This window comes from Dama dama, chromosome 18, assembly GCF_033118175.1.
Source record: "Dama dama isolate Ldn47 chromosome 18, ASM3311817v1, whole genome shotgun sequence".
Taxonomy (NCBI): Eukaryota; Metazoa; Chordata; class Mammalia; order Artiodactyla; family Cervidae; genus Dama; species Dama dama.
In genome coordinates, this window is record NC_083698.1 from 13,281,321 (window position 1) to 13,307,338 (window position 26,018).

Consider the following 26,018-nt stretch of genomic DNA (forward strand, 5'->3'; position numbering starts at 1 on the left):
TCGAATGAAAATGCACAACTTTCCTGTCCTCTGAAATTCATGATATAAGACCCCAGCTCGCTAGACCTGTCCAAGTGAGACCCAATGCATACAGAGTCAGCCCTGGGGACCTACAGGGGTCTGGTGCTAGTTCTGTTTGCACCTAAGAAAAAGAGAACATCCTAAGAAGCCCTTATTTTCTAAGAACTGTGTGTTAAGACGTAATGTACAAGGAACCTCTTCCAAGGTCAGTAATTATTGCTCAGTCATGGTATTGTCTGTCAGTCTTCTTTCATTTATCTTTCCTTCTTTGCTGTGATCAGGTCTCAGGAAATGGCAGGCAGTTTCTGTAACATACAGGAGCTAAAGCTGCTTAAGAAGCAAGACAGGCCCACCAGTGAGTGGAATGTCATGATAGTTAAAACATCAGTTTATTTGCTAAAAAGCAGATTTAACCAGGAAACAGGAGATCTCTTTTTGATCCTTGCAGTTTTCTCTGGTATTGAACAACTGACCTATTTTGGGCCTTCATTTTGTCATCTGTAAAATATGGCATTGAATAGATAATTTCTAATCTCCCTATTAAATTTTAATGTAGTCTTGGTAAATTCAATGCATAATTAGAAATATAATCAAACTGGAGTGAGATTAAGGAAACACTCAGAATACAATATTTGAGGGCTACCCACTCCAGTACTCTGGCCTGGAGAATTCCATGGACTGTACAGTCCACGGGGTCACAAAGAGTCAGACATGACTGAGCGACCTTCGCTTTCACTTTTATGTGTCAATACAGTAAATGTGACCTAAGGGTCACAAACAATAGCAGAACAATGAAAAAGTCAAAAGGCGGGAGCCTCTGGGCATAAAAACAAGCACTTGTGGTTCTTAAGTTTTGGAATAATGAGTCAGAACCACAAGGTAATCCTTTCATGGCAGACAGGTACAGCCAGACGTTTCCTGGAAAGAGGGCTGACACAGTAATTATCAAGGTGTAATTTTTAACTAGTGTGTTAAATGTGGTTGCTAACATTATTGGAGCAATAGCCTTCTTTTGGGAATCTGATAAAATCTAGGTTCTCTACTCAGAAAAATGCCGATATGAACATACTTTACATGGAATTTTAGAAAATCACAGACACCGTACATCCCACCTTCAGATTCACAGCCGTAGGATATAACCAGTCTCTATATCATTTAGAGATTTGGTTGACTATTTCCTTGTAGTTTTAATTTTTATGGCCTGACTCATTTATTCATTAAGTCTTTCAACAAAAGTTTATTTTTCACCTCTAAGTACTGGAAATCAAAAATTAAAACACATAATGCCTGCTTTGGGAGACTCTACAGAGGTAAGGTGGGCGAGCTCAAACTAGGGGCAATGTACGCCTGGGGCAAGGTTTCTCAGCCTTGGCACTATTGAGTGTTTGAAGTCAGATAATTATTTATTGGGGGAACTATTCTGTGCATTGTAGAATGTTTAGCAGCAGCCCACTACTGACTAAATGCCAGGAGCCTACCTACTCCCAACTGAGACATTCAAAAATGTCTCTAAACACTGTCAAAATTCCTCTGGGGTAAAAAATTACCTCTGTGAGCCACTGACAAGGCAAAGGAGCCTCTCAATCTCTAACTAGAAGCTAGAAGGGGATACACATAGGAGCAAGAACTGAAGTGAGGCCTGAAAACTGTTATACAGGCCTGCCTTTCTCCCACTTCTGGTGTTCATGTGAAAGGATGAACTGGCCTCGCTCTGCCTCTTTACTTAGTCTGTCCTCGTGAGAGGGAAATGACGGATCCAAATGGAAAGTTTACAAAACATCACTGGGTTTACCAGGGCCGGTTTCACTCTTCTTCCTGCTGAGATCCACTGCCTGTAGGGCACACAGGTAACAGTACTTCTCCAGGTCCCCCTCAGTCACTGGAGAAGGCTCTCCCTTGACCACCAGGCAAAGCTAAGTCCCACGCACTGCTGCTGCAGTGGGCTAGTGAGCTGTCCAACTCTGGCGTTCTTTATAAGCATCCTCACTGAGTTCATAGACCTAGAGGCCTTGACCTCTAGTCTGAGCTCCAAGAGTAATCTATATGCTATTTTGATCTCCCAACCCCTTCATCTTTTGCTTTATTTTTCAATTTATTCAGAACTGAAATAGGGAAGAGAGATATTCTGTATTAAGCCCCTTCCAGGACCCTCCCCCACCCCCCACCAAGATCTGTAGGCAAGCAGATAGGTTGGGAGAAGATAGTTAGGCAAAAGAAACATCAGAAACAAGCCATTGTAAGGGTGTGGTATACTCATGAAGCTCTAGTTAGTTCAGTAAGCAGAATCTAAAGTACAAGGCCTGAGAGGATGAGTCAAGCTGGACAAGGAGATAGAGACCAGATTAAGAAAGGCCTTCTGTGTCATCCTGAGAATCTAGATTTCTTTCTGAGGTAATGGTGGTCAGTGTGGAAGAGAACTTGAAGGGTTTGTGATAAGACAAGGAAACTACTTGTAGCTACTGCAGAAGTCAGATCAGGAGAAGCTGGGGGGCCTGAACAAGGATCGTGGTGGTGTCGATGGAGCTGTTTTGTGATATTATCCTAAACTGATATAAAGCAAACTCTGTGCATTGTGTTAATTATGAGACCAGTTTGTGGTGGCAGATAAGAAGGGATGTGTGTGTGTTTCTCCATTTGTCTCAATGAAGTGGTCTTACAGTTATCAAAACTTTTGCCCAAGAGAGAAATTCTCACTAAAAGGATACCAGTCTTGAACATAATTGACAGAAGAGCCACAGAATTTTTCTTGGCTAGGGAGCTGGTGAATCCAAACTTGGAGGAAGAGTTAGGATAACTAGAATGATTCAATTTGGAGAAGAGATTAATTTACAAAAGGTGCCAATTCTACCCATTTTCACTGAAAGCAAACACAAAGAAATAGGCCAAAACACAGGCCTAAAAGTATTAGAATGGTGTCTTAGTCCATTCCACTTGCTATAATAAAATGCCACAGGCTGGGTAGCTTATAAACACATAATTTTTTTTTTTTAGATTTATCTATATATATATATGTATTTTTTTTTGGGGGGGGGGGCGGGGGGTAGTGCTGCCCTGGGTCTTCACTGCTGCATGGGCTTTCTCTATTGTGGCGAGCAGGAGCTACTCTCTGCTGTGGTGCACACGCTTCTCGCTGCGGTGGCTTCTCTTGTTGCAGAGCATGGGCTCTAGAAAATGCCAGCTCAGCAGTTGCAGCTTGTGGGTTCTAGAGGGGCCTGTCTCAGTAGTTGTGTGCAGGCTTAGCTGCTGCTCAGCTTGTGAGATCTTCCCAGACCAGTGATTGAACCTGTGTCCCCTGAATTGGCAGATGATTCTTAACCACTGGACCACTAAGGAAGTCCAAAACATAAATTATTTTTCACAGTTCTGGAGGCTGAAAGTCTGAGATCAAGGTGCCAGCATAGGTGAGTGAGGACCCTCTTCCAGGTTATAGGTTTCTTCTTGCTTCCTCACATGACTCAAGGAGGCAAGGGAATTCTGTGGGATCTTTTTTCTTTTTCTTTTTTTAATTACAGCACTACTCCTATTCATGAGGGCTTCTCTCTCATGACCTGAGTATCCTCAAAGGTTCCACCTCCGAATTCCATCACATTGGGCATTAAGATTTCAACATGTGAATGTCAAGGGGACACACACATTCAAACTGTAGCAGATGGGCTGGAATAAAAAGATTTTGATAATGAGAATTATATAGTAGAGTTACTGAGAGAGTTGTGGACTCTGCTTCTATAGAGACCTTTAGAAGTAGGACTTCTACATATAGTATACTATATTTAGTATAAATATAGTTTGTATAAATATGGTTTAAGTGATCCCTTTAAAAATACATATGTAAATAAAGATGCTAGGCATATAAGCTTTACAAGCATTGATTTTGTTTAAAAAAAGAGATGACTTTGAACTTTCAGTATAGAAACAAGATACATTCCTTTCTGGAATTTTGCTTATATTATCTAAAGATTCACTCACTCGACTAATTTTTTTGAGTGCCAGCTATGTATTAAAAACTGTTCTAGATGCTAGGGATATAAGACTGAACAAACATAAAGATTCATGCTATGTGGAGCTTGCAATCTTATTCATAAGTAAATGAAATAAATTAGTAAAATGTATAGGATTTAGATAGATATCAGTGCTAAGGAAAAAGCTGAAAGAGAAATGGGGATTGGATATATCTTTTGGGGGAGAGGGGTTGAGGATATGTGGAAAATTAGACAGAATGGCTAGAGAAGGCCTCATTGGAAAGGCAAAATTTGAGTAAAATTGGAAATTTAAGGAAAAAACCAGGTGGATCTTTGGAGGCAGAGCAGTCCAGGAAGAGGGATTAGTTAGGGCAAAGGCCCTGAGGCAGATACATGCTCAGTGACTAAGGAGGACATTTGGGTAGAAGAGAGTGAAGAGGGGCAGAGAAGAGAATAAGAGAGGTCAGAGAGAAAATGAGAGCAGATTATATAGGGCTGTGAAAGTCACTGGATGGACTTTGGTTCCAGTTTTTACTCAGAGGTGGAGAGGCAATGAATTTTCAGTGGAGGAGTAGCCCTGGAGCTCTTTGGGTACTCCTGAGAGTAAACTTGAATTTCCAGGAACAGAAATAAGAATATCAGTTAGAAGGATGTATCAGTAACAAAGGGGAGGAATGATGGTGGCTTGGACTAGAGTATTGTGGGAAATATGGTAAGTGGTTAGATTCTGGGTATTTTTTGAAGGTAGAGTCTAGTCCTTAGGGTTTCCTGATGGACTAGATGATATGAAGTATAAAAGAGAAGAGAGGAGAATGACTAAGGATTTTTATCTGAGCAACTGAAAGAATGGATTTGTCATTTACTTAAATAGGGTATTTTTTTAAGAGAGAAAGATTTAGAGTGTGCATATGGGGAGAACTATTTTGGATAGGTGAAGTTTGAGATGCAGCTTGGCATAGATGCTTCTACTGCGAAGCATTAAGTGAACAACAGATTATCTAACTGTACTGTCTTTCCCTACAAATCCTGAAAGTTGATGCTGTGAAAGTGCTGCACGCAATATGTCAGCAAATTTGGAAAGCTCAGCAGTGGCCATAGGACTGGAAAAGGTCAGTTTTCATTCCAATCCCAAAGAAAGGCAATGCCAAAGAATGCTCAAACTACTGCACAATTGCACTCATCTCACAAGCTAGTAAAGTAATGCTCAAAATTCTCCAAGCCAGGCCTCAGCAATATGTGAACTGTGAACTTCCAGGTGCTCAAGCTGGATTTAGAAAAGGCAGAGGAACCAGAGATCAAATTGCCAACATCCACTGGGTCATTGAAAAAGCAAGAGAGTTCCTGAAAAGCATCTATTTCTGCTTTGTTGACTATGTCAAAGCCTTTGACTGTGTGAATCACAATAAACTGTGGAAAATTCTGAAAGAGATGGGAATACCAGACTACCTGACCTACCTCTTGAGAAACCTGTATGCAGGTCAGGAAGCAACAGTTAGAACTGGACATGGAACAACAGACTGGTTCCAAATAGGAAAAAGAGTACGTCAAGGATATATATTGTCACCCTGCTTATTTAACTTATATGCAGAGTACATCATGAGAAATGCCGGGCTGAAAGAAGCACAAGCAGGAATCAAGATTGCTGGGAGAAATATCAATAACCTCAGATAAGCAGATGACACCACCCTTATGGCAGAAAGTGAAGAAGAACTAAAGAGCCTCTTGATGAAAGTGAAAGAGGAGAGTGAAAAAGTTGGCTTAAAGCTCAACATTCAGAAAACTAAGATCATGGCATCTGGTCCCGTCACTTCATGGCAAATAGATGGGGGAAACAGTGGAAACAGTGGCTGATTTTATTTTGGGGGGCTCCAAAATTACTGCAGATGGTGATTGTAGCCATGAAATTAAAAGATGTTTACTCCTCGGAAGGAAAGTTATGACCGACCTAGACAGCATATTAAAAAGCAGAGACGTTACTTTGCCAACAAACGTCTGTCTAGTCAAGGCTATGGTTTTTCCAGTAGTCATGTATGGATGTGAGAGCTGGACTATAAAGAAAGCTGAGTGCAGAAGAATTGATGCTTTTGAACTGTGGTGTTGGAGAAGACTCTTGAGAGTCCCTTGGACTGTAAGGAGATTCAACCAGTCCATCCTAAAGGAAATCAGTCCTGGGTGTTCATTGGAAGGACTGGTGTTGAAGCTGAAACTCCAGTACTTTGGCCACCTGATGCGAAAAGTTGACTCATTTGAAAAGCCCCTGATGCTGGGAAAGATTGAAGGCAGGAGGAAAAGGGGATGACAGAGGGTGCGATTGTTGGATGGCATCACCGATTCAATGGACATGAGTTTGGGTAAACTCCAGGAGTTGGTGATGGACAGCGAGGCCTGGCGTGTTGCAGTTCATGGGGTCACAGAGTCGGACACAACTGAGCAACTGAACTGAACTGAACCACCCATTTTATACAACCTTCCCTTGACCTGTTGCTATAAAACAAAACAGAAAGCCTCTTTTATTCCAGGTTTTAAAATTCACATGATGATTGTGCTTTGCTTTAATTTTTCTCTTTAGTTTTATTTTGTGTAATAAAATGAAATATGCATTAAAATGCCTGGCACACGGTAGGTGCTGAGTAAATATTTGTTGAATGAATGAATGGTAGTGGAGAAGCCACAAGGTAATTACTCTTTCCTGAAAAGACCACACAGGAATGGAAGGAGAGCATGGCAATGTTGTTAGAGTCTAAATAAGAACCACTCTATGTCTTGGGCATACTCAGAAAACCAATGAGAGATGAGATATCCAGAAATCCTTACCTCTATAGACCCCAGAGACTTGGACAAAAGCCTTCAAACAACATATTCCATTAAAGAACTTTTGAAAAGAAAAATACTCTGTTTTTTCTTCCTTTCTTAATCTTACAACTGAAACCAAGAATAAAGAATTGGCAGTACATTTTTTTTTTTTTAAAGAAGACTTACAATGAGAGGTCAAAAATTTAACAGTGTTTCAAGACAATGAGAGAGTGGTTTTGCAGCATGATGGGCAGGGATGTTAATTTGTGGCCTGAAAACAAAAAAAGAAAATGTTAGTCATTCAGTTGTATCCTACTCTTTGCGACCCCAAAGACTATAGCCCGCCAGGCTCCTCTGTCCTTGGGGATTCTCCAGGCAAGGATACTGGAGTGGATTGCCATTTCCTTCCCCAAGGGATTTTCCCAACCCAGGGATTGAACCCATGTCTCCTGAATTGCAGGCAGGTTTTTTTTTCCCGTCTCAGCCACCAGGAAAGCCTAATTTGCAGCCTATGCAGCTGTAAATGGACTCATGGGTAAAATAAAATGTAGTCTTTGGGAAGAGAGCTAAGGATCCGTTTTTGTTCAGTTGCTCAGTCGTGTCTGACTCTTTGCAACCCCATGGACTGCAGCACACCAGGCTTCCCTGTCCTTCGCCATCTCCCAGAGCTTTCTCAAACTCATGTCCTTTGAGTCAGTGATGCCATCCAACCATCTTGTCCTCTGTCATCCCCTTCTCCTCCCGCCTTCAATCTTTCCAGCATCAGGGTCTTTTCTAATGAGTGGCTCTTCGCATCAGGTGGCCAAAGTATTGGAGCTTCAGCTTCAGCATCAGTCCTTCAGATGAATATTCAGAATTGATTTCCTTTAGGATTGACTGGTTTGATCTCCTTGTAGTCCAAGGGACTCTGAAGAGTCCTCTGCAACACCACAGTTCAAAAGGATCAATTCTTCAGTACTCAGCCTTCTTTATGGTCCAACTCTCACATCCATACGCGACTTCTGGAAAAATCATAGCTTTGACTATATAGACCTTTGTTGGCAAAGTAACGTCTCTGCTTTATAATATGTTGTCTACGTTGGTCATAGCTTTTCTTCCAAGGAAAGCGTCTTTAATTTCATGGCTGCAGTCACCATCTGCATTGATTTTGGAGTCCAAGAAAATAAAATCTGTCACTGTTTCCATTGTTTTCCCATCTATTTGCCATGAAGTGGTAGGACCAGATGCCATGTTCTTAGTTTTTTTAAATGCTGAGTTTTAAGCCAGCTTTTTCACTCTCCTCTTTCACCTTCATCAAGAGGCTCTTTAGATCCATATGTAAGACAAATCTGTTGGATGAGATTTGTAATCCATGCATAAGGATACTTTAGACCCTTCTAGAAAAAGAGGCAGAATCTTACAGAGGAACCAACCTCCAAAAGTGAAGTAGGATGTGCCAAAGTTAGATATGAATTCTTAAGAAAAAGAGAAGTTCTTACTTTGAAGGGAGAGAAGGGCCACATCTTGAGGGTTATGAGTGCATGTGCATGCATGTTCAGTTGCTTAGTTGTGTCCAACTCTTTGTGACCCCTTGGACTGTATTCCACGAAGTTCCTTTTTCCATGGGATTTCCAGGCAAGAATACTGGAGTGAGTTTCCATTTCCTACTTGAGTGTGAGAGGAATGTAAATTTTGGTGGGCCTGATAGCAAGGGTAACTGAAGCAAAGATTTCAGTTTCTTCAAAGGTATCATGAAGTTGCAGTTCAGTTACATCCTCTGAGAAGTAGATGCTGGAATGGAGTGTAGTTCAAGTGGCTTATGGGGCCAAGGGAGCGGAGGAGGAAATGTATGCAATTTAAAGGAGGAAAGAGTCTGATGGGCAGGGAAAACCTTCAGATTGAGACACCATTCTGATACCTGTGCAAGGAAAAGAGCCCAAGGAAGCCAAATTCAGCAACAGGAGCTTCTGATCATGACAGAAATCCAACAAAGTTTTGGCCACTCTAGTAGGGAGCTCCAGAGCATAGATACCTGGTTTGAGGAGGCTCCACTGGGCAGAATGGCCAAGCACAAGAACATTGCCATGCCCAGTCACTGGCTGAGCACTTCTCAGAAAGACTATCGCCTCTGCTCAAAAAAGAATGAGAATGCCGAAGCTCTGTCTGCTAACTGCATTCCTGGCAAATGAACAGGAAGCTGTTTCTTGAAGGCAGATATGAGCAGAGAACCTCTATGACTGCCACACAAAGTGTCGTGATCTAAGTGAGGGGACCTCACTATATAAGTGATACGTTTTAGCCTGATCCACTCTGGTAGTCAACGTGCTGGAAACCTAGCAGACAGTATAGAAAATACAATGCATTATATTTGCTAGAACCAGTTTCTCTAAATAAAATCAGATCTCTTCATTCATGTTTTAGGAATGGTGCCGCTATCCCTGTTTAAAGCTTTCCCCCCTTGTATCAGTAGTTCTACAGGGCTTTGTAAGTTAAAAGCAATCAGACATAGCAACGAACAGTTGGAAAATGAAAATTTTAAAATGCCATTTATGATAGCATCATAAGATATCAAATATCTAATAATAAATCTAATTAAAGATGTGTAAAATTCTACTCAAAAAATTGCTGAGAGAAATTAAAGAAGGACCAAATAAATGGAGAGATAAACCATGCCCATGGATTAGAAGACTCAATATTTTTCAGATATCTATTTATTCCAAATTATTTTACAGATACTATACTATTCCTACAGACTTTTTATTTTAAACTAACTTTATTGAGGGAAAATAAATGCACAATATGATGCCTTCATTTTAAGCAGAGATTTCAACAATTCTGAAAAAAGTATATTCCAATGTATTCACCAGTACAATCAAGATATAGAATATTTCCATCATTCCAAAAAGCTCCCTCAGGCCTCTTCGTAATCAGTTGCCTCTTGCTACGTCTAATTCCCGAAAACCACTTGTGTGCTCTCTGTCTTGTCTTCCTTAGACATTTGTTTACGTAGAATCAAATAGTCATACTCTTCTGTGTCTTGCTTTTTCCACCACAAAATATTTTTGAAATGCTTCCATATTGTTGCATCTTTTTCAGTAGCTTGCTTCATCATATTGCCAATTACTATTCCATTGTGTGAATATACCACCATTTGTTTATACAGTCACCTGTTGATAGATATTTGGGATTTTCCAGTTAGGGCTAGTATTAACGAGGCTATTGTGAACATTCATTTGCAAGTTTTCGTGTAAACCATGATTTCTTAGCCTCAGCATTACTGACCTGTAGGGTGGAGAGTCACTGTTGTGGCAGTTGACTGTATACTGCAAGTTTCTAAGCAGCATTCCTGGCTTCTACTTACTAGACACTAGCAGCAGTCGCCAGCTGTAGCAATCAAAAATGTCTCCAGACATTTCCAAATGTTTCTTGGTTTGGGGTGGTGAGAAGGGCAGTGGGGAGATTTATCCTCAGTTGAGAACCTCTGCTATAAACATTTGTACTCATTGTTCTTGGGTAGATATCTGAGTGGAATTGCTGGAGCCTATTAGGAATGTATGTTTGACTTTATAAGGAAATGAAAACCAGTGTTCCAAAGAGGTCATTCCACTTCACACTTCCACCACCAGTGTAGGGGAGTCCCAGTTGCTCCAGACATTTGCCTCCATTTGATAAAATAACTAGGTATCGATAATTTGCATTTTAACAATTCTAGTGAGGGTAAAATAGTGTTTTGTTAGATTTCCGTCTTTTCCTGGTTTTATTAATATATATACACCTTTTTATTAAGTGGTTATTAAAGTCTTTTGCTCATTTAAAATCGTTATTTTGTGATTGTTATTTTTGTAAGTCTTCTTTGTGTACTCTGCCTATGTTATGTACGTTGCAGACATTCTTCCCAGTCTGTGGTTTGTTTATCTGCTTTATTAATAGTGTGTCTTTGAAGATATGAACTGTTTATCAATATTTTCTTTATAGTTAGTACTTTTATGTCCTTAAAAAATCTTTGTTTTTATTATATTTTCCCAAGTTTGTGGAGATATTCCTTAGTATGTCCTTAGAGAAACTTTGGTTTTTAGGTTTTACATTTTGAACTATTGTGGGAAATTTTTGTAAGTGGATAAAGATAGAGGTTGAGGTTCATTTTCTTGCACACTTTTCAATATCTAGTTGTTACATCGTTATTTTTTAGCAAGACTTTCTTAACTGGTGGCTTGACTAAAACTCTTTTGACCACTATGTGTGATTCTATTCTGAACTTTCTTTTCTGTTCCACTGATGTAATTGTCTGTTTCAGTATTTCTCAACCTCTTTTGATTATTACCCCCCAACAGAGTCTTTCTAAACTGTTAATTTCTTATTGCCCCTCTCCCTCATGGACTTTTTTTTTTTTTTTTAATTTATTTATTATTTTAATCTGCTTCACCAGGTCTTAGTCAGAGCACGTGGGATCTAGTTCCCTGACCAGGGATCGAACCCAGGCCCCCTGCATTAGGAGCTCAGAGTCTTAGCCACTGGACCACCAGGGAAGTCCCCTCATGGACTTTTAATATCAGAAATATGTTTATGTATACACTTGTTATGTACTATAAATGTATATGTGTGCTTTTTACATGAAAAGAATATGAGTATTTTCCTCCAGGAATCAACTTTAACCCTCTTAGGGTGATATCACTTCCACTGGGCATACACAGTCTATTCTAATGCCGCATTATAACTTTAATAGGCCATATTGAAATTAGGTAGTGTAAATTAAACTTTGTTCTTTCTCAAAATTGTATTGGCTGTTCTAAATCCTTTGACTTTATATATATATTAAAAAAAAAAAAAAAGATTGGAATCGACTTGGCAATTCCTTTCTAAAAATGTGTAGTAAAATCCCACTACAGGCCATGATGGAGTAACAGGTACTAGATTTAATTTTTTGTGTAAAGCACGTGGAATAATCTATAAAATAGACATTCTCTTTAGACATTGGACAACAGAAAGTATAGGACAGTGGACCCCAAGAAAAGGGTAATAAGTAAACTAAGTCACATGAGCAGCTCAGCTTACTCCTTGGAGGCACATTCTGAATTGTAGAACAGGAAGAAGGGTGTCAACGAGAACACAGCAGAGTTCAGGGATTCTGAGGGGGCTAGAAGTAGCAGAGAAGTGTTACGATGGGAAGGCAGCTAAGCAGAAAAGAGTTTCAGAAATCTCCACAAAATTTCCCTTGGGATTTTGCTGAACACTAAGACCTGAACACATAAGGCAAAACTCTGAGGTCAGGAAAAGAGCAACAGAGCCATAAGCTGAATTCAAAATTGACATAAGGATTGAAATTGTTCCTGTCAGCCAAACTGGAGATTCCTCACTGGTTAACTGCAGCACTCAATAGAGATCCCCAAAGGGTCACATTTTTGGTAGTGGGGCTAAACTATCCCTATAGTAACAGTTGCTCTAGGCCCACTCCAAAAATTCAGACAAGTCTCATAGGGATCAAAATAAAATGCAAGTGACAACAGCCTATCAAAAATAATCCAACACTCTTTAAAGACACTAAACATAATACCTATAATAACGAGCAAACAAGCAAAAATTCATAGACATTCCAAAATCAGGAAATAGTGTACTTCATACTCTTTACTCTATGTATGCTGTACCTCAGTTAAAAAGTGAAAAGAAGAAAGAGTTTTTGGTTAAAAAGAAAATTGTTGGAGGACGCATAGGATAATGCAGTGTGTATCAAACTTAAGCTTGTATTGTTAGAAGACACATTACTGGACCAGCCCCTGGAATTCCTGATTGCTAGGTCAGTTGCTGCTCTTCTGGGAACCACTCTTGAGAACCACTGGGCTATCCCAATGATTAGTTTTAAATTCTAGAGTTAGTTAGATCTACTCAGCCATAGAGTATTAACTTGGAGATCTTGGTTGCATTTCTTGACTTTTTAAAACTTTGGTTTTCTTTTTTGGAAAATACAGATAATAGTAGTAGCTATGTTGTATTATTGATGTGAGGATTAGTTGAGGTAATATACCCAGTGTTGACACATAGTAAGTGTACAATAAAAGTTAGCTATTTACTTCTTATTGTTACTGTTGCATATATTGTTAGCTATTTTTATTATTATCATCACTAAGAACAAACTAATGTTCTCTTTATTTCTTCTGTGGCCCTGAATTAGCTGACGTTGTTGTTGTTAAATGTTAAGTCTTTCTAATCCCAAGCTCTTTTTTTCTTTTGTTTATACAATCATCTTCCAAAATACTCCTTTGAGGCTAAGATTTTCCATGCTTGGTTTAATCCAAAAGATGAATTTTTTCCAAGGCAAATGAATAAAATCAGTTAGGACTTGTTGAGTTATGGGAAAAGGGGAAAAAAAAAAAAAAAAAAAGAATACATCACATTGCTTTAGAAAAAGAACCTCACAGAAGTATCTAAAAATTAATGTAAACATAAATTAAGTTTAGTCTTAGCATAACAGTTATTCTCAAAGAGAAAATTTAACTTAGCAACATTGGAAAAATAGATTTTTTAGGCTAGGGTATTGTTGACTCTAATTAAATTTAAGCTTCTTAAGGAAAAATTTAGTAGGATACTGTAGATGGCAAGTAGAAAATCTCATTCAGCAACATTGTGCTAGGGAGAAATTAAGATACTAAGGGGAAAACAGCTGTTCAAGAAGAAATCTTTCCCTGTACAAAAGTGTCCATAGCCAGCTCAATAGCACTTCATTCACTTAACTCTGAAAGGAGATTTTGATGTAGTTTTAAAATATAAATTAGCAAGCCCTTTGAAGACTAGAACTAAGATGTGCATTTGGTCAGATTCTGACTCTGACACCACACCTGGGTGTCCATGTGGTATGGTAGGTGTATTATCCTTCAAAATATCCCTTACCTGTGGAAGTTGATGTCAAACCTGATTAGGTGACTTACTTTGGGCAATTAAGTATGGGTGAAAATGATATGTGCCATAGCCCAACACTGAAAATGCTGCTGATGTGCTCAGTCGTGGCCGACGCTTTGCGACCCCATCGACTGTAGCCCACCAGGTTCCTCTGTCCAGGGAATTCTCTAGGCAAGAATACTGGAGTGGGTTGCTGAAAATAGTATATACTTAATTAATTAGGTTTAGATGAATGAATGACTGATTGATACTGACTGTAGAAAACAGGCATTTTTTTTTTCACCCTGAGTTATAATGAATTTAGGGAATTAATACCATGCATATTTCTAGAAAAATATTCTTAGAGACTCTCTGGTTAGGGGTAAGAATAGGATAAGAAAGGGAGCAGTGGGAAAGGAAAAGGAGAACTGAATGGTATCAGCCAAGCAATTTGGATTAATTAAATGTCTTCTTTGAAAAACAAACAACTTTGAAAAAGTGACAACAAACCATAAGGGCGCCTTACAAACAGTTTCACAGCGTCGGGTTTGTCTGGGAATGTTTCCAATATTAATGCATGTTGCCACTTTTTAAATAGGCTAAAGATAATCTATGGCTCACAAAAAGAAAAGGTCTGAAGGTATTAAGCCAAATGTAATTTTCTCTAGTCAATTTCAAAGAATCTTATGGATCTGTGGAATCCATTAAGTGAATTATTTGAACCCTCTCAAACCGTTCATTAAAAATATTTTATAAAAAGTTATAATTTGAGTATTTTATTAAATATCTTTTTGGCTTTAATTTTTAAAAAACCGTATTTTAAATAAGCATGGTTTGGGCTCATCAAGCAGCTTAAACTATTTTTGAAAAGTTTTGGGTTCGGTAAAAGCCAAGCTGCTTTTTGCCAAGCAACTTTTCCTCTCATTTTAAAAACCGTATATATTTTAAGGGAAATTTAACCCATGTGTTTTTGATTCGTTTAAATTTAAATAATCAAAATAGTGTTTTTTACAAGCTAGTTGATGTCAAGAAGCTTTTTGAGTCTTTTAAAGAAAATTTTATTCTAAGAATAAGAAGCAATGATTTGCCAACTGTAAACGCATTTCAACACCAAGAAGCTTGTATTCATTTGTAACTGCAAGCCCCTGTTTCTGAGTCCCTTCTATATCTGGCAGAGATGATCATTCCTGTTCTCTAACGTATTGGGGCCTAGACTCCCCAAAGTTAGCTAGCTTTTTGATGAAATAAATGTATTAAGGCTGTAAAAATAAGGAAAATGGTCATGATTGTTAAAACGTTTCAAGAACTCATTGGTGGTGCAAGAGATTGTGTCGCCAAATGGAAAGTGTTTTCCTTCATCTGTCACACATTTATCGAATCTTTATTATGGATATGACACATCCACAGTGATGGGAAAGCTGCTAAGATGAACATCTTTGGGGTTCCTTAACCCAAAATTAAGAAGAGTAACCTCAGACGTTTTCTTTCTTCCTTTATTAAAATAGGGAGAGACCTGAAAATTCCAATGAGATAGTATTTTGATGGAAGGAGGACTGACATTTGGATGTTCGAGTTTTAAGAAAGGCAGATAATATTCTCAGGGAATTAGATTAAGAACGAGAGTAGATAGAGTTTATCAGACAGATACAACTGCTTTTTCTCTTTCCCACCTTTGTGTCCTCCTGGGGCAAACAAGTCACTCAGATGACTGATCAAATCACAATGGCCTATAAGCTGTGATGTACTAAAGCTTAATAGCTACTTATTTTAAATCTTCAGATATCCTCTCTAAACTTGGAGTTGCTTAAATGTCAGATAAATAGGTGCCTAATCTCCCTCCACTCTAGTTCTCAGTAGCTTCTTTTTCAGATCTATAAATATGAATAGCATCCAACCTATGAATCTTCCAGGAGTAACTATGATAGCACTTTGCTCTTTGCCTCACTCTCTACAAATTTTCTCTAGATAAAGAATTATTTATTTTGCTGCCCTCCCCCTCTTGCATAGGTGGCCAGGAGTGAGAGTTAGGGGGAGGAGAAAAGAAGCTTTGCTCCAAAATTTGACCTAACTCAATGTAAAGACAAAACTCCTGAAAAATACAAAACTCTAATTTCATGGATTCTGCAATGTCTTTATGGACCTCATTGTGTACCTAGAGTAAGATGATTCTCAGGTAGACGCTGCTTAGCAGAACATTGTAATGGGCCTCATTTCTTAAACACACAGAACTTTACATATTGTCAAAGACAAAAAGACAGTTTATTGGCTTTATATAAGTAGGATTATCGCATATGATTGTGCAGGCTGTGCAGCTGTCTGATGGCTTTGTAAATAAATGAAACGACAAGGGGGAGATTTCAGACAGTCTTGTTCCAGGTTGTCATATGATGGCATAAATTCTCTCTCTCTCTTGTGCACACACACACACACACACACATACTACATCGCCTAACACTTTTCTTCCTCTGCCCTTATACTAATGTTCTTCTATCTAAAAGGGCTAAGGAGTGGCTTTATTAAGAAATGGGTTTAACACTTTGTTAGGTGAGCAGCCTTCTGCATGCATATCATCTCCAAATAAAAGAATATACAGCTCATGGCAGAGCATAGTAAACATTATGGAAAATTGAACTTTTGGCCTGGAATGTTTGTTTTCAACTCATGATACCATGATGGTCAGTATATTTACAGTTCCATCAAAAATCCCAGTCCAGTTATCACTATGCCTGTTCTTGAATCAAACATGCTGGTTGAAGGGTTGGAATGTTCTAATGGGCCAGGCCTGAGTCATGGTCATTTTCCAATATTGAGGGATAGATTCAGTGCCACCTGAATCATGGAATAAGAGTGGAAAGGGACAATTCCCACAGAGAATCAATAATAGAAGACAATAGCAAATGTCTTATCTGCCACCTGGTATTTTTCATTTGTTACTGAGCCAAATTGTCTCCAAATCTTATTTTCATATACCTCTAATTAAATTTCACTTATTTGGCCTTTTACTAGCATTCTAAAATGTTGAAATAAATTTGAATATTTATTCTGTCATCTTTCAAATAAGTCACATTAAGCTGTGGAAGAAATTGATACCTTATATCCAGTGTACTGTATAAATATTGAGTCAACAACAGACCAAAAATTGTTGTGATACTCAACTAGCTTTCATTTGATATAATTTCATTCAACATTTGTTTATCAAACACTTAGTAGGTACAAAGCATAAGATTACATTTATTTATACTCCTGGCTACATTTTTAGTTATATTTATTATTACCTAGCCTGTATTTTTTATCTTCTACACAAGGATAAATTTTGATTCAATTTACATAAACATTTGGAATGTGAAATTATGTGCCAGAAATTGTGCCGGCATTGGAGCTACAAAGAAGCCTGTAATCTAGTACAGAAGAGAGATGTACAAAAATGATTAAAATAAGTGCGATCAGAAAAACAACAGTCTTCACAGTTTTGGCATGTTTACTTCTAAAACAAATGAGTTTATAGACTAACAATGTATTTAACACTATCCCCCCACAAAGCATAAATAAAGACCGAGGCATCAATTTTCTTAGTTAATCCAGATTGAGTTCTAGACTCCTGTGTCATTTCCCAAATGTTCACACATTGTTTGTTTAGCAAGCAATTCAAATTCCTCTAAGAAATCAACTTCACATTGTAAGTAACTTTTTTAAATGATAATCTTCACCCTTCTTTTTAAAATCAAGACCCTTTAGGGCCCTCACTTATTTTCTGTGCTGTCCCCAAGAGAATTAATGTTGACTTGGAGATCACACTTGTTAACCCTTACAGTATCCTGAGCATAGAGTATCTAGGAGCAGACGTGCAGACATAAAAATGGACAAAAGAACATAGCTCTTGAACATCTTACTGCTTCAACCTCTCTAGACCAGTGGTCCTCAAACTTTAGCACTATCAGAATCGTTTGTAGAGCTTTTTAAAAAATGATCTTATTTATTTATTTGTGGCTGTGCTGGGTCTTCATTGATGCACAGGCTTTTCTCTAGTTGCAGCCAGAGGTGGCTATTATCTGGTTGTGACATCCAGGCTTCTCATTGCAGCGGCTTCTCTTGTTGTAGAGCACAGGCTTAGCAGTTGGGGCGTAGAGGCACAGTTGCTCCGTGGCACGTGGTCTTCGGGTTTTTCCATACGGAAACTTTTTGGCCAACCCAAAAACAAGCACTATACTAAACACTAAGGAAACAAAGATAAAAACAAATTCCCAGCATGTAGAGAAGCTGTGTGGAGGGAGACAACAGACTCCCCCTGAGAAGTACTATGTTGAGGTCTGCTAGGGTCTGCTAGAATGACCAGACCTATGTGCATTATTCATGATTATTTGCAGGGGAGGGGATGCTCCCCAGAAGGCAAGGATTGTTCTGTGACCGAGAAAAGTAATGCTGGGCAGAGCAAATCCACACTCCGCTTGGTGGGTTGAGGAAGATTTTATAAGAGATGGTATACTATAAATTATTTCTATAAGTATTTCCTGAACTTTTCTGTTGCATTAACTTTTATTGTAGTAGTTTTCATTTATGTCTTTTCTTTTTACATTTATGTCTTTTCTTTTTACATTTGAAATCATTGTTAACCTTTAGAAATAATTATAAGAAAATGAAATTTTAAAATATTTTGAGTATTCTTTCCTTAGGATGTTAGAGATTAAAGGCCCGCATTTGGAAACCCACCTGCTGCCCCCTGCACTGAGTAAAGCAGAGCCAAGGCCTTGGAATATGTTGCACAGCATCACACCTGCATGACCAGAGTCAGGTTATGTTTACAATCTGGGAAGCAGAGTCACGGGAGGGGAAAAGGGAGTCACAGCACATATATTGAGAGCTTTGTCTGATGTTGTTCCAGAATTCAGACTTCACAGTGAAACTGAGTCAGAAACCAAGCAGAGTTGGGCAATGTCAGAAGGTTCTAGGTGGTACTAGAGAATTTTTCCAGGAAACTTCCTTTTATCCTCTAGGGGATTTGCATTGGGCTTCTGGGTCTACTGGATCATGGTATACCTCCTAAGGGTGGAGTTCAGCCTTTGCTACAACTTCAGACTCCATCTTCTTTCTTGGTTGTGAGCAGGCCCACAGCATGATTGCCGTGTGGCTTCTCAGAACATGGCCTCACCTCCTCCCTGGGGTTCCTTTGAGGCAGCCCTCTCCTCCCTCTCAAGAGGAGCAGGAGAACAGGCCATGGAGGAGAGAATTCTCACAGTTTTGTCTTGTACACATTATGTTTATCTGTAACAGTGTGAGACTCCGGATATCTCAAGCCTTCAATTCAGCTCCTGGTAGCCCAGTTGACCTCTCCCTCTTTCTTACACACACACATGAGAATATAAAATGAAAACTGCAGTTACCCCTGGGTTAGGAAAAGCATTGAGACTTATCATTCAACAGCAAGTATTTACTGAGTATTGTGTTCCAGTTCCTGTCTAGGTGCTTGGAATGTACCAATGAGCAAAATAGACCAAAAAAAAAAAAAAAAAAAAAAAACCTATCTGCCCTTGTGAAGCTCACATTCCAGAGGAATTTTTTTTTTTCAACCCCATGTGAATGATAGTATCAAATTCTTCCCTCAAATGGTATTTAATGGGGAGGGGCATAGATAAGGTGGGAGAACCACAGACATGATCTGGACAAGTGGCTTCTCTGAGTGGGAGAGTGGGTAGAAAGGGGATGAGTGACAGTTAAATTCAACTACTTTACAGTTTTGTCTGGATTAAGACCATTAATCTTTTAAAGAAAATGGGAAAAAGCCTATTTAAAAAATCTAGGAAGCTTACAATTAGGCAAATTTTGCAAGTAAAATTATTTTCTTTCTCCTCTCAGCAAATCTCTGCTTTTCAGGTGTTAACATAATCCACCTACCAGTCAGTCAGTCAGCATATCATGCTTGTCGTTTATAGTATGGCACTTCCCAGATAAGAATCCCATTTTCTTTTTTTTTCTTACATGGCTTCAAGAGCCACCTGGCAGTCAGGCTGTTGAATTGAATTCAAGGATGCTTTCAGACTAGTGCCATGAAACAGGCAATTCACTGTATTTCCATAAGGCACATTACTGTCCCTCAGTGAATAATATCTGACAGAAACAGTAAAGAGCAACTTATCTAACATCTAACAAGCATTGCTTTTCCCAGGATGAGCAGAGAAAAGGATGCTGAAGGGAGCCATCGCATGTAAGTCCTAGCATCACTGAGTAATCACAATGAGTACATTGTAAGAAGTCAGTATACGCCCACCAATTGTAGCTGGAAAGCCTATACTATGACACCTGTCCTTGAAGAACTTAGGTGAAATTCCATTTCAAGTGAAACAGAATAAAAAGCCTAATTCTCTGGAAATTCAAAAAAAGAGGGGTCTCTGTAGGTTGATTAATGGTGAAGGAGAAATGGCCCTTGAAACCATGTATGAGACCCAAGTAGATTTCTCTTGGTGAACTTTGTCTCCTCGTCCTATGAATTACTGAGCCAGAGTTGCTACCAAGGCTTTGCCATGGAAAAAGTATTTTCATGGGTTTTCTATTTGATTATGGATGTCATCTCTCAGAAATGCCTACACAACTGCGATAGCACAAAGACCTTGCATAAGGATAATTAGCTAGTCAGTCAATGGGACTTTGGCTGCTATTTTCTGTTGGAAACAGACTGAAGCCTCAGTTTAAGTAAACAGTCTCATCCTGGGACAGAGGAAGACTTTTCTAATCCTTAACAGTGTTCTTTGGTTTGGTCAGCAGTCACTAAGTCATAGCTGACCCTTGTGACCCTATAGACTATAGCTGGCCAGGCTCCTCTGTGCATGGGATTTCCCAGTGAAGAACACTGGAGTGGGTTGCCATTCCCTTTGGGACTTAAGTCTCTTAGAGTCATAAGGTGATCATGATGGGAAACAATTCCAGATTTTCCGCTCGATTCTGTATTGTGAAAATTGCTACATCAAATGAACAATGAATTGGTTCATGGCTACTTTAGGGTAGATGGGTAGGAAATGTCATCACAATAGTTGTTTCCCAAATTGCAAACCAGTAGGAATATTTTTCTTGGAAAATTGAACACATATGTAACTATAACTAGTCTGATGTTTAGTTTTCCATTTAAAAAAAAACGTATGAATAAATGTCTACTATATACAGTGTTTTGTGTGCTAACATCCATGGAGAATGGTTTTGGGCAGGGTTGACACCATTTTATAAAATGATTATTAAAAGTCTAAATGGGATAAAAATTCAAACAAATACTTTTCTTAAAGTCATAAATTCAACCTAAAATTAAATCTATAGTTATTCCACGGTGGCTAAAGGTGGTAATCAAAGATTAAATGGATTTGCTTCACTGGGAGTCTCCAGTCACCATCAAAGCACCTCTAATTTCTAGATTGAGGCCTATTCCTATAATGAAACTGTTTTGGTTCTTTTACACTTTTCTCCTTCAACCCTAATAGATTCCTGTGGCTTTTGTGTTGTATTTTCGTCATTCTGATCAGATAATTATTCCCATCCCATCTTCCTCATGCTTCTTTGCATCATCTCTTTTGTTGCAGATTTAAACTTACATACACTCCTTCTTGTCTCCTTCCTACTAATTCTTCCCAGATTAATCCTTCCTACTAATCATTCTACAGGTGAATGGAAGGTGTTTACTATTCGATATGTTTTCTGTAGATTGTCAGCTGCTCCAGCTTTTTGCTGCTGAGAAGCATGGAGATATTCATTTAAGTCGATAGGCTTCTGTCATGTCACAGTGGGATGGATGCCTGGGATCGAGTGGATGCTTAGAGTAGTACTGAAAGCTATGTCTCACTGGTGTCAGCAACAAGGCAGCAAAGAATGCAGCGATATCATTTTCAGAGGATACAGAAAAAGCATCCTCAAAGTGGAACTATTCTCTCAGAAACACCAGGCTTATTAATTTCTAGTTTTCAAGGGCTTGTAATCATGGGGGATGAACTTGAAGTTTAGAATTCTGTGGTTGTCATTCAATAATACTGGAGATCCAAGATGTATTCTCAGACAAAGTCTTGGCAAGCAGAAACTAACTTCTTGCTACATGTTCATCAGTGTTATTTATTTCTGAGCAATTTGGGATTCAATGAAACATCCTTGAGAGTTAGTCATTAAAAGGAGGACATAGAGTATTATAACAAGGAAAGATGTTCCTGCTATCTCATTAAAAGTAAACACAATGTGTATTACATGATCTGATTTTTTTATACACACACAAAACTTGGGTAACGAAGAATGAGGTTATTTACACCCAAATATTAGCTGGGGATATCTATAAGTGCTGGGATTACAGAGGATTCTTATATTTTTCTTTATGGTCATTTTAATTTTTGCAATAGACAAAAACAGTGGATTTGATAAATTTAAACCACAGACAATTTGGCTTCATATACAGAGAGCCCTCAAGGAGATGGCACTTACATTAGAAACAAGCAAACAGAGCAAAACAGAGCTAAAAGTCTATATTACAGGAGTAACTTAGAGGTTTCATGATGATTTCCTAGTTCTGAAAGTGAAAATAAGTTCTGACAGATTTCAAATTAGTTTAGTCTTCATTGAGGTTTTCAGTGTTCCCTTTCAGTGTTCCCGTGTGGGTTTTGTTTATACCCAACACTATTTCCAGATGGTCTGGGAGAGAAACAGAGATGTTTTAAGGCAGTGTCATCACGTTTGATTCTTATATTTGGAAACAATATTTTATTGTGCCCTTCTTTAATGCATACATATATACCCTTCCTTTGATATAGTTAAAGAGTATTTTTTACTTCCTCTTATTCCTTTTAAAAATCTTTTAAAAATTATTATTACTTAGTGTTTTTTGATCTCACTCCAAAAGCTTTATGACAGCTGAGTTTAAGTGGTTGCTTCAGGCTACAGAAGTCAAAGATGTAATTGAATTATACTTCCAGGCTTGGCATACAAAATCAAGAAAAATTTCATTCATTATGATTAATTAATCTAGAAGCACAGTGGTAGTATTATGATTCTTTTGTATCTGGAACTTGGCACATTTTCAACTGACATGTACATGGTGAAGGAGAGAAGGGAATGGTAACTCTGTGCCTGGCAAACTGCTCCATAATAGACAGCCTGGAAAAAAAAAAGAAAAAACAGAACAAACAAGAGATCAGGGGAAGAAAAGATGTTACATATTGTACATACAGGCTTGGATTTTTTGAGATTCCTCTCACAATGAATGATATCCTAGAAAATGCCATAATATGGGATAATGAATGGCTTACATGTCAGAGTTACCCTCAATATCACTTTTAGTATATACCTCACTTCATCCTCCATAGTGTTATAGTGAAAATTAATCACCATGATAGTGATAGGGACAAGTGAGCAACAACAAAAACATTTCCAAATGCCTGTTAAAAAATAGGCATGGCTAGTGAGAATTGCCTGCTCAAATCCTTTTATATAGACTTCCTTCCTTTGCTGTAATAAACTTTAAAAGTAGATTACCTGGGATTTATGTTATTATCTAGCAGACAGTTGATATAACTAAGGGACCAGCATCAGTTGAGGAGGGACACTTCTCAACAGTGAAGATGATGAAAGACAAGGAAAGAAAGGGAGCGAGAGAGAGAAAGAGAGGAGAGGGAATTAGGAGTGAACCCGTTAGCCACTGTGTATTTTGCAAGAACACAAAATAACAATCACAAAATCTCAGTGACATACAACAATAATCATGTATTTAGCATGCATCTGTAGGTTAACTCTGCTGGTCTCTACCAGGCTTGCTCATGCAAATGTAAATCATGGGGTGATCAGTTGCTCTAGGCTGGCTGGAATCTACTGGGCTTCTTGGGTTCAAAATGCAGGTCTATAGGTCAGCCAAGAGACTCTGTCTCCCATCTTTCTGTGAATAACTGGCTAGCTGAGGAATGTTTGTCTCATGGCAAAGGCAGAGGCTCAAGAGAGAGCAAGCTCCATCACACAGCAGCTGCCACTTAAAGTGCCCATGACATCTGTAAACCTAACTGAAGGAAGTCGCATAGCTGGGCATTAGTAGAATGGGGAAATAGTGGAGAGAGAGAAAGAATTGTAACACTAGCTCCATCATCACAGAAGGTGAAATGGGGAGGGGAGTGAGAGTAAGAGAGACAAGGAAACAAATAATTTTCTTTAGATCTTCCCTGACCCAGAGCCAAGCCAATGAGGAACTCATATTGGTAATGTTCAACTGTTGAAGGTTTTGGGAGATTCATCATAATTTATTTTGAAGAATTCTTGCTAATAACATGGTGGTGACTTTGGGGAACACATTCTGTTGTGGGTCATAGTCTCATTTTGGCAGCAACTTTCTTTCCCATATACTGGCATGACATTTTTTTCTAAGCAGTGTGGGAGAAACTTTCTTTTCTGGGGGCCTGTGGATTTCAATTTGTCATTAATTTTGAATCATTCTGTCATCATGACAGCTCAGGGGCCTACAGATGCAAACATCAGATAAGGCAGGTAGGTGTAAGTTAGGTTGCTAGCTCTGAAATGTACTGAGGATAAGTGCTATATATGGATGAGATCCAAAATATACTTCCTATATAAGAAAGCCAGTTAAAGACAAAGAGCTCTTTAATTATTAAGGCACATATAGGAATACTGACAAAAGACTGACTTCCATAACTGGTTCTATATACATTTTGTGACATTATGCAAAGGAAAGGAAACCCTTTTTATTCCTTGCTACTGCTGCTGCTGCTGCTACATCGCTTCAGTCGTGTCCGACTCTTGGGACCCCATAGGTGACAGCCCACCAGGCTCCCCCATCCCTGGGATTCCCCAGGCAAGAACACTGGAGTGGGTTGCCGTTTCCTTCTCCAATGCATGGAAGTGAAAAGTGAAAGTGAAGTCGCCCAGTCATGTCAGACTCTTAGCGACCCCATGGACTGCAGCCTACCAGGCTCCTCCGTCCATGGGATTTTCCAGGCAAGAGTACTGGAGTGGGGTGCCATTGCCTTCTCCTTTTATTCCTTGAAGTAACTTATTTTCTATACCAGTAAAATGAGATATTTAAAACATAGAGCAAAATGCAACTATATAACTGAAAGATCTATATACTAACATGTTAAAATCTGTAATTCTGACAAAAATGTGTTCTACTTTCAGGGTTTTACAAAAACGTTTGATGCATCTGTGTAGGATTTAGACTAAAGTGAGGCAGAGGCCGTTTTTCTGTCCCTTTTAGACCATCTCTGCTGATAAACATGATTGTGAAAATCATATTTCTCTGCAACAGGGCCCACTGTTCGCTCTACAGCTTCCTTGGTGAGAAGAAGTGGTGGTGATGGCAGCCGCAGCAACACGGACTGACTGCTCTCGTCCCCCAGTCCCTGCACTGTAGCTTCATGGGCGCCCAGAAGCCAAGGCAACAGTGGCGACAGACTGGGAGCAGGTTCTTGACTCAGGCATGGCTCCATTGGTGTCTCACCGGTAGTAGTAGGTGGTGAATGAATCAATTTTGTATTATTCTGCAATCTCTTCTAAAGACCCAGAGCCTGATCATTCCACACATCTTACAATTTCATAAGAACTCATTTTCTGTATAAATCTTCCTGCTTATAAATACCTGAAGTGATATCTCTTTCCTGAACTGAACCTTGACTAACATGGAAACCTAACTTACACAAATATAAAATAATCTAGAAAAGGATCATACGGGCTAATCTGGTAGGAACATGCAAATAAATGATCGAACTAATTTTGTACTTGTATTTCCTCTATATACTCATCAACAGATATATACCTATGCCATCAAGAAAAATGCTATAAAAATTTAAGATGTAGATAAATGTTGCATTGTTGTTGTTGTTCAGTCATTAAGTCATGTCCAACTCATTGAGACCCCATGAACTGCAGCATGCCAGGCTTCCCCATCCTTTAGTATCTCCCTGAGTTTGCTCAAACTTATGTCCATTGAGACAGTGATGCCATCCAACCATCTCATCCTCAGTCACCCCCTTCTCCTCGTGCCCTCAATCTTTCATGACATCAGGGTCTCTTGCAATGAGTTGGTTCTTTGCATCAGGTGACCAAAGTATTAGAGCTTCAGCTTGAGTATCAGTCCTTCCAATGAACACCCAGGACTGATTTTCTTTAGGATGGATAGGTTGGATCTCCTTGCAGTCCAAGGGACTCTCAAGAGTCTTCTCCAACACCACAGCTCAAAAGCATCAATTCTTCGGCGCTCAGCTTTCTTTATAGTCCAACTCTCGCATCCATACATGACTACTGGAAAAACCATAGCTTTGATTAGATGGACCTTTGTTGACAAAGTAATGTCTCTGCTTTTTAACATGCTGTTTATGTTTGTCTTAGCTTTTCTTCCAAGGAGTGAGTGTCTTTTGAGTTCATGACTGCATTCACTGTCCA

The 26,018-nt window shown here is 38.9% G+C and overlaps 1 long non-coding RNA gene across 4 annotated transcripts in view; it reads left to right on the top strand.

Annotated features, from left to right (window-relative positions):
- LOC133072088 (uncharacterized) overlaps positions 1 to 26,018 on the top strand; it is a 90,108-nt gene that overhangs the window by 42,646 nt on the left and 21,444 nt on the right. For 3 of the 4 annotated variants that reach the window (XR_009696625.1, XR_009696623.1, XR_009696624.1), the window contains one exon: positions 24,886 to 25,089. This is a non-coding gene — a long non-coding RNA (uncharacterized LOC133072088). The remainder of the gene's footprint in view (positions 1 to 24,885; positions 25,090 to 26,018) is intronic. The other variant, XR_009696626.1, reaches the window with a different exon arrangement.